Source organism: Leopardus geoffroyi, chromosome D4, assembly GCF_018350155.1.
Source record: "Leopardus geoffroyi isolate Oge1 chromosome D4, O.geoffroyi_Oge1_pat1.0, whole genome shotgun sequence".
Taxonomy (NCBI): Eukaryota; Metazoa; Chordata; class Mammalia; order Carnivora; family Felidae; genus Leopardus; species Leopardus geoffroyi.
In genome coordinates, this window is record NC_059342.1 from 63,588,800 (window position 1) to 63,598,339 (window position 9,540).

At 43.1% G+C, this 9,540-nt stretch overlaps 1 long non-coding RNA gene across 1 annotated transcript; it reads left to right on the forward strand.

The window, feature by feature from the left end:
• Positions 1–1,335: 1,335 nt before the first annotated feature.
• Positions 1,336–5,524, forward strand: LOC123593712. The gene is made up of 2 exons (XR_006710472.1): positions 1,336–1,554; positions 5,274–5,524. It is a non-coding gene; the product is annotated as an uncharacterized LOC123593712 (long non-coding RNA).
• The last annotated feature ends 4,016 nt before the right edge of the window (positions 5,525–9,540 follow it).

The following is a 9,540-nucleotide window of genomic DNA, read 5'->3' on the forward strand; positions in this document are numbered from 1 at the left end:
CTTTGGGAACACACAGTTTTTATAGAGGTCTTGTCAAAGTTTGTTTATTGTGGGTTTTTTTTTTAACTTTCACCCTCCCCTACCCACCTTGGCCTGATAGGGAGGTGTTTATCCGATACCTGGTTGGCTCATAACCAGCCAATCCTGATCACGCTCACACACTCACTGGACTCACAGAATGTTAAAGCTACAGTGGATATCTGGAGACCATGTAGTTCTTAACCTAGACATCATTTTTCAAGTGAGGAAACTGAGGCCCAGAGGATTAGGGGATTCCCTTAAGTCACAGAGCTAGTAAATTACAGAGCTCTAGAGCCACCCAGAGAAACTGGGAAGAATGTCACTCTTGCTATAGCACTTACTAAACACATGACTTTGGCCAAGGCTTTATGTCGGTTTGTTTCTTTTCATTTCTGCAGGCCTTAATATCCTCCTCTGTAAAATGGGATCTCAACTTCACGAGAGCATTAAATGAGTTTGCAAAGTCCTTGCACACATTAGGCATGAAAGATCCTTCCTATTCCCCAAGAACCAAGCTGGGCCCCATGATGTTTTTAATACCAGAACACACTGTATTTACCCCATTCCCATTCTCTCTTACACTTTACACGTTTGTCTTTAACTTTGCTAAAAACTAGAATAAAACCCAGAGTGATTGGTATAAGTCATCAGTTTTCCTAGATATACACTGTGTGGGTGTGGGTGCATTCTACAGGGTTTTTTTTTTTACTAAACCAAAACCTAATTCAAGAGAAGGCAAATAAAAATAGTGTCTGCTTCCTCAGGCAAATAATGAATGTGGCAAATAAGAGTTATGTGGAAATCTAAAAATAATGGAGTGGCCACGATCATAGGAAAGTATAAAATTTTCAGAAACCTATTACTGTGGAATAACTCATAAAATGGGAGGAAAAAGACCCTAAAAACCAAGTGCCCAGTGGTATAGAGTGTAACACTCTAATGAATGAACCGTCAACGAAATGAAAGAAAAAGAAGCAAAGAACTAAGCTGTCTTAACATCAGAGTCTAGGCTCAGACAGCTTCTAAAAATGGGGGAGTGTTAGACATTGAATGTGATTGTGAAAGGAAATTGAAATGTTTGAAACACAAAATTGAAGCTCATTTGCCTAGGGAAGGTTTGGCCAAGCAAGGCCTGTCCTAAGGATCGCAGGGGGCTAGGCCAAGTACAGACCATTGGCATTCTTTTTTTTTTTTTTTTTTTTTAAACATTTATTTATCTTTGAGAGACAGAGACAGAACATAAGCAGGGGAGGAACGGAGAGAAAGGGAGACACAGAATCGGAAGCAGGCTCCAGGCTCTGAGCTGTCAGCACAGAGCCCGACGTGGGGCTCAAACTCACGAATCGTGAGATCGTGACCTGAGCTGAAATCCAGTCGGACGCTTAATCGACTGAGCCACCCAAGCGCCCCTGGTGTTCCTGACTCCACTTGCCACCTGAAGGCATGCTTTCTGGTTTCCCCGTGTCTGTCTGGTGCTCCTTCAAACCCCTGGTGCTTGATTCATCAGACCACGATGATCTGCTCTGGGGACATGTGAGTTTCATCAGATTTGCTTTGTGTCAAAGGAGAATGGAGGAAGAGAAGGTGGACAGTGACGCAAGAGTGCAGAGTAGGATTCGTGACGGCCATTGGCGGTCAGGGCTGGAGTGTCAGAAGTGTGACTAAGTCGTGCCACCCACTGAGAGACGCATGGTAGGAATAATTTTACTTACGCTACCAGCACTAGTTCTTCTTGCTATAACAGTGGCAGCAATGACAATACTAATAGCTGTGTTTAGAGGTGTTATGATGCATCTGGTTCTCCCTATACACGATTTGCAATCTCAGCACCCCTCTGTGGAAGGGTTTATTACTCCTGTTTTCTGGATAAGGAAACTCTGGTTCAGAGAGAGCGAGGAACTTGCCCAGAGTCACAGGACAGGTACACGGGGACGCTGCCTCCTCCAAGCCAGCGGTCTAAAGCAGAGCTGCTTACCTTGTGGCGACCACAGACCGCATAGATTAGTCCTTCCCCTCCCCGCCTCCCAGCAGTTTATAACCTTGGACATTAACCTGCATTCATCAGGGAAGAATGCCTTGCGTAGGCAGAGCTGGGTGGCCCTGCACTTGCTGGGCATCATTCCACGTGGACAGCAGCCTGGCCAGGCGTGTCAGAGGATCACTACCATGCTCACCCCTAGTGGTGCCACCAGCATTTGGCCGCCTCCACGGTTTGATGTTCAACTGAAACTCAAAGTTCAGGAAAGCAAGGATAAGGCTTACCGGAACATAGAGAAACAGCAACTCCTGAGCAACACAGACTGCTAGCAGGGTTTTGGTTCTTTTTGTAAGTCTCTTAACTTAGTAAAATGTTCAAAACTGAGGTGCCACAATATGCAGAAAGAACATGGGACTTGGGCACTATGAAACACTGGGGAATCCTTCAATCTCTTTGATGCTCAGTTTTGCCATTTGTAAAATGGGCTAGCGACGCCTCCATCCGAAACGGATTATGAAGCAGGAATGAAATGACATATGATGAGGCATTTAGCACACAGTAAATTTTTATTAAATGGCTTGATCTGAATATATAACTCTGGTTTAGAAGTCCCCAGTTGCAGACTCTTCTAACAGAAGAGTACCTCCAACCACTGCCATGTTTATTCTCCACTCCCGGCCCTACTCTAGATACTTTGGATTTGAATATGATATCTACGTAAGTCAACTGACAGGCCATGAGTTCAATGTTTTCATGAGCACTATGAAGTCTGAGTCTACAAACTTACACATGCAAGTTAATCTCCTATATATCATAGTTACACTCAATATAGGGTTAGTAATATTATAAGGGCGCCTGGGTGGCTCAGTCAGTTAAGCCACCGACTTTGGCTCAGATCATGATCTCATGGTTCATGAGTTCAAGCCTCGCATCAGGCTCTGTGCTGATAGCTCAGAGCCTGGAGCCTGCTTCGGATTCTTTGTCTCCCTCTCTCTTTGTCCCTCCCCTACTTGCACTCTCTCTCTCTCTCTCTCTCTCTCTCTCTCTCAAAAATAAATAATCAACATTATAGGATTAGTAATACTACAGAGGAAGAACTTTCCTAAAAAGGGGCCACATCTACACAATGGAAGGAAGATCCATGATTGGGTCAATATGGCCTTTTAAAATATCGTTTCTAATCTGTGGTACAGACATTTCCTTACTATCTTGCAATCTGCTTTAGTGGTTGGGATGGTTTCAGGGCCATGAAAGCAGCGGCCCTTATTTTGGTCACAGAGATAGAGCTAGTGTTATTTCAACATAGCTCACGGCATTTTTACTGAGGTTGTACGTATAAGGCATTTTGTTAGCTACAGAGGCATTTTGCAGAGAGTACACTTTTGTAGAGAACACAAGATGATTAAGACTGGCCTGTTGTCAAGAAACCTCTAAGAAGTGGGAAGAGAGAGTTGAGGTCAGGACCAAATAAAATCAAACCAAATAAGAGAATGCATTTGAAAGTACAAGAGATTGTGGTGGTGGTCATGGTGGCTGTGATTGCAGTGTTCAGTGAAGACTCCATGAAGAGACATGAAAGAAAAGTCTAGATAGTCTGGATTGCTACATGGCCAGGTTAGCCTCCATACCATCTGATTCAGCACGTCAGACTACAAGATCTATGTGCAGAAAGACAGTGATAATTTAAGATTATCTAAATTCAAGGGGCACCTGGGTGGCTCAGTCAGTTAAACGTCTGACTTCAGCTCAGGTCATGATCTCGTGGTTCATGAGTTCAAACCCTGTGTTGGGCTCTGTGCTGACAGCTCAGAGCCTGGAACCTGCTTTGGATTCTGTGTCTCCCTCTCTCTCTGCCCCTCCCCTGCTCACGCTCTGTCTCTCTCTCTCTCAAAAATAAACATTTAAAAAATTAAAAAAAAAAAAAGATGATCTAAATTCTAGGTCTTAGAAATACCACCCCCTTGAGACTGGAGACAACTAAAGCCGGAATGTGATAAAGAATGAGGTTTGCCTTGTCTGAGGAAACTCATATGTGCAGTTAGGACGCTGCAGAGGCAGAAGCAGTTAGAAAGAATGGGGCTGCAGAATTTCAGAATTAGAGTGCCCAGTAGTTCTCTGACAGGAAAGAGTTACACTGTGGTCAGCAGTGACCACAAGCCCCCGTTGTCCCACATTCCCTCCTGGAGAGTTGTTTACTGCCTTGTCAGTGTTTTCTCTCTGCCTTTTGCTCAATCATATCAAAGTCCAATTTTTCCCTCACTATCTAATCAGGACTGTGGGTGACTTATGTCATTTATGACCCCCACCGTGTATTTTTTCCCCACTATTCCTTATCTCTTTGGTGAAACTGTTTGGTGTTTAGGTGAGAAGGTATTGTGTGCTAGTACAAAGAGCCACGGATAAGGAGCCACAAGATCTGGGTGGTGGTCTAGTTCTGCCCCTGGCTAGCCATGGGACTGAAGAAAACCACGTTTTCTCAGCCTCCCGTCCCTGATGGGCAAAGTGGGCCTAGCAATACCACTCCTGTGTAATTTTTCCATGTTGTTGCACGGAGTGAACAATATCATCTAAGTGAGTGCTTTGAAAACTATAAAGTCTCACCTAATTACAAGGTGACTAAACCATGTTCTTCATGGAAGCAAACATCACCAATGCTCCGTGGCATGCGTGTGCACACTCACACACGCATGAGAATCAGAAAAGAAGGTTCTAGTCCTAGTTCTGCTCTGAACATCTGGAAGATATTGCCCAAGGGAGGCCATTACCATTTGTTGACCACCTACTCCTTACAGGGCCTTTTCTGGGCACTTTGCATAGAGTACATCATTCAGTCCCCACTGCATCAGCCAGGTAGGCATTGTTTTGGAGAGGAAGGAGTTGGTCCTGTTTCTGGCCCAAGGGCACACCATTAGTAAGTAGCAGGGCAAGGACTTTTAAATACAGATCTCTAAAGCCATCCTAGGACCTTCTATGGGCCTATGCATCATCCATGCAGTGAAGGAGGGATCCCTTCTAGCTGTGATATTCTATGGTCTTTCCCCCTGAAATTGTGTGATTTTGACATACATGGTTATCCTAAAACAAAGAAAATGGTTTTAAACAATAATATAAGAAGCTTAAATTAGACCATAAAATGCTTTCTTTTGGGAAGTATTGTTAAAATGGATTATTTATTGATTAAAATCTTCAAAATGCTGATGTGTATGAAAGAAACCGGGTACTTCTAAGTCCCTGTCTCCTATTCCCCTACCCCTTGGTTTGCTTTATCCCATAGGAATGAAGAGTGCCAGGCTGACCAGATCCTGGAAAGTTGGATAAAAGGTCCAGACTCTGAGCGACAGCCAGCCAGCCAGTATATGCAAATGGTGGACCAGTCACTTGCTTAGTGACCACATCAGTGCCATCTACTCTCCCACAAAATGAAGAACAGGGTCACTCAGCCTCCTAGGTAATTAATCCAGTTACCTGAAAACTCAACCCTGTGCCTTTCTGAAGGCCCAGACATAAATTTTTTTGGCAAGTCAATATATATATATATATTTTTTTTTTTGTCATTAAGAATTTGGACTTTGAAGTCAGACAGAACTTACCCTTAAATTCTGGCTCAGAGCTTCCTAGTCGTGTTACTTTGGGCAATTCCTCTAAGCTTTTTGAGCCTCAGTTTCCCTAGCAGCAAAAGGATAATAATAAAATGTGACCTATGACATTGTTGGAGGATTGGATTGAATAATGAGCAAAAAGGGTTATGCATGATGCCTGACAAAAATTAATTACTGGATAAATAACAGTTGCTATCATTCTCCTCTTCATTGTCCCCTTCTCCCACATTGTCCAAATTCCCCTCTCCCTTCTCTGCCACCAAAGAAGGGTCATTCCAAAACTTTTTCTCCCATGGCACCCAACCTCATCATCTCCTGTGTCCTTCACCCTGAATCCTCCCACCTCACTCCTACCCTCAAAAATCTTTCTTCACTTAATATACAGAAAAATTAATGTGGCTCCTGAGTTCATCTCAAAAGTTGCATACCCACACCCAAGAAGAGGAACATACCCCCCCAGAAGGTAGTGGGGAGCTGTAGAAGAGGAACATTTTTTTCACCCATCATGGTACCCAAAGTTTAAAGGTATGACTTGTCCCTTAAAAGAGATGAAGAGAGGCAGAAGCAGTTTGAGGAGATTAAAGAAAATGGCATGGCGAGTGGGTGGCTCAATTGGTTAAGCATCTAACTCTTGATTTTGGCTCAGGTCATGATCTCACTGGTGGTGAGATCAAGCCCCAAGTCAGGCTCCTGCTTAAGATTCTCTCTTTACTTCAGTCCCACCCCTGCTCACAAGTGCCTGCTCTCTCACTCTCTCTCTCTCTCAAAAAACAAACAGACAAATATAGTTTCATTTTAAAAAAATGAAGAAAAGAGGGGTGCCTGGGTGGCTCAGTCGGTTGAGTGTCTGACTTTGGCTCAGGTCATGATCTCACAGTTTGTGAATTCAAGCCCTGCATCGGGCTCTGGGTTGACAGCTCAGAGCCTGGAGCCTGCTTCAGATTCTGTGTTTCCCTTTCTCTCTGCTCCTCCCCAGCTTGCACTCTCTCTCTCTCAAAAATAATTTAAACATTAAAAAAAAATTTTAATGAAGAAAAGAAAAGAAAATGGCAATGTGATTTGTGGAAAGTGTAAAGGCACATGAAGGAAAAGAGATGAATAAAGAGATAGCCATGCCTTAAAGGCTTATGAGACAGAAAACCATTAAAATCCTAGAGGAGATCACAGTCAAGTAACCTCTTTAACATCAACCATAGCAACTTCTTAGGAGATACATCTCCTCAGGCAAGGGAAACATAAGCAAAAATAAATTATTGGGACATCATCAAAATAAAGACTTCTGCACAGTGAAGGAAACAATTAACAAAACTAAAAGGCAGCCTACAGAATGGGAGAAGATATTTGCAAATGACGTATCTGATAAAGGGCTAGTATCCAAAATATATAAAGAACTCATAAAACTCAATACCCAAAAAACAAATAATACAGTTTAAAAATGGGCAGAAGACATGAATAGACCTTTTTCTAAAGAAGACATCCAGAGATAGCCAACAGACCCATGAAGAAATGCTCATCACTCATCATCAAGGAAATGCAAATCAAAACTACAAAGAATGGCTAAAACTAACAACAACAACAACAACAACAACAACAACAACAACACAAAAACCACAACAGGTGTTGGCAAGGATGCGAAGAAAGGGGAACCCTCTTACACTGTTGGAAAAGCAAACTGGTGCAGCCACTATGGTAAATAGTATGCAGTTCCTCAAAAAGTTAAACATAGAACTTTGTGATCCAGCAATTGCACTACCAGGTATTTACCCAAAGGACACAAAAATACTAATTTAAAGGGATACACACACCCCAATGTTTATAGAAGCATAATCAACAACAGTGAAATTATGGAAAGAGCCCAAATATCCATCAACTGGTAAAGAAGAGGCGGTGTACACACACACACACACACACACACACACACACACAGGAATATTACTTGGCAATCAAAAAAGAATGAAATCTTGCCATTTGCAACGACATGGATGGAACTAGAGAGTATTATGCTAAGCAAAGTAAGTCAGTCAGAGAAAAACAAATACCACATGATTTCATTCATATGTAGAATTTGGAATTTAAGAAACAAAACAAACGAAGAAAAAAGAGACAAGCAAACAAACTCTTAACTGTAGAGAACAAACTGATGGTTACCAGAGGGGAGGTAGATGGGAGGATTGGTTAAATAGGTGATGGGGATTAAGGAGTGCCCTTGTGGTGAGCACCGGATATTCTATGGAAGTGTCAAATCACTAAATTCTACACCTGAAACTAATATTACACTGTATGTTAACTAACTGAAATTTAAATAAAAACTTGAGGGAAAAAAAAAAGAGAGAGAGAGAGAGGTGGCCACGCAGCCACACGTCCAGAATCATAAAAGCAGGTTGAGTGGCAGAAAGGGCCACCATGCTAGGCAGGCAGATAGGCTGACTTCATCAGCAACCCTGTGCCACACAATTCTAGAAGCATGGCTGTATGTCTGTCCCCAGCAGCACAACTGACTTCTAGGCGCTAGACCCCACTGCACTGCCAGATGGAGGTGTAAATAAGAGGCTGGAACAAGTTATCTCTGAGGCAGAGGGCCCAGGGAAGTCTTCATCCAATTACTGGCACCCTCACAGCCAAGGCTACATGCAGACTGATCCTGACCAGGCAGCAGATGCCCTGGCTCCCCTGAGGGAGAAGAGGAGAGAATAAACCCTCTTTTAACCCATTTCCTGTCCAGGCTTGCCCTGTCCTGCCATTCATTTTGGTGGCTCTCCTTTGGGCCATTTGTCCAGTGAGAGCAAAGACCTTTGATCCTAGGGGGTTAATGTAAAAGCTGTCACTTTAAAAAGTGTGAAGAAGGGGATACTTGGGTGACTCAGTCCGTTGAGCATCTGACTTTGGCTCAGGTCATGATCTCACACTTGTTGGGCTCGAGCCCCATATTGGGCTTTGTACTGACAGCATGGAGCCTGCTTGGGATTCTCTGTCACCCCCCTCCCCCACTCATGCTTGCTTTCTCTCTTTCAAAAAATAAATAAACATTAAATATATTTTTATGTGGGAAGAGGGGCACCTGGGTGGCTCAGTTGGTTAAGTAGTTAAGCATTTAACTCTTGATTTTGGCTCAGGTCATGATTTCATGGTTCATGAGATGTAACCCGTGTCAGGCTCTGAGCTGACAGTGCAGATCCTGCTTGGGATTCTCTCCCTCCCTCTCTCTCTGCTCCTCCCTCGCTCGTTCTCTCTCTCTCTCTCTCTCTTTTAAAATAAACATTAAATAAATAAATAAATAAATAAATAAAAAGTAGGAAGAAAAAAGGCAGCCTTGGGGGATACCTGGGTGGCTCAGTCAGTTAAGAATCTGACTCTTGATTTTGGCTCAGGTCATGATCTCGCTCACGGTCATGAGATTGTGCCAGCATTAGACTCTAGGCTGGGCATGAAGCCTGCTTGAGATTCTCTCTCTCTCCCTCTCTCTCTCTGCTCCTCCCCTACTTGTGTGCAAATGCTCTCTGTGTCTCTCAAAATAAATAAATAAATAAATAAATAAATAAATAAATAAATAAATAAAGGCAATTATTTATTACAAATAACTACATTCTGGAATGTCACGGTCAGAGAAACAGTTACCTCTTGCTAGAACTCTTGCTCACACTGTATGCAGGCAAATCTGCCAATCTTTTTTCCAGTGCTCCCTCCTGTCCTCCAACCTCCAGAAGCACTGACTCTAGGATCGTTTCCGTCATGCCTTCTCCCCCATGCATCTTGGACCTATGAGGTTAGCTGCCAACAGTGCCCCTCTGCAAAAGTCAAAGTCCCATTTGGGTCTAGTAGGGTGAGAAGGCAAGATCACAAATAGCTGTAGTTAACTCTCATCTCTGCTTGACTTTCTTTGCCTTTTAGATCCAGATAAGATTGGCTCAAACCTCCATTCTATAACCTCCGGAAAGCCCAATG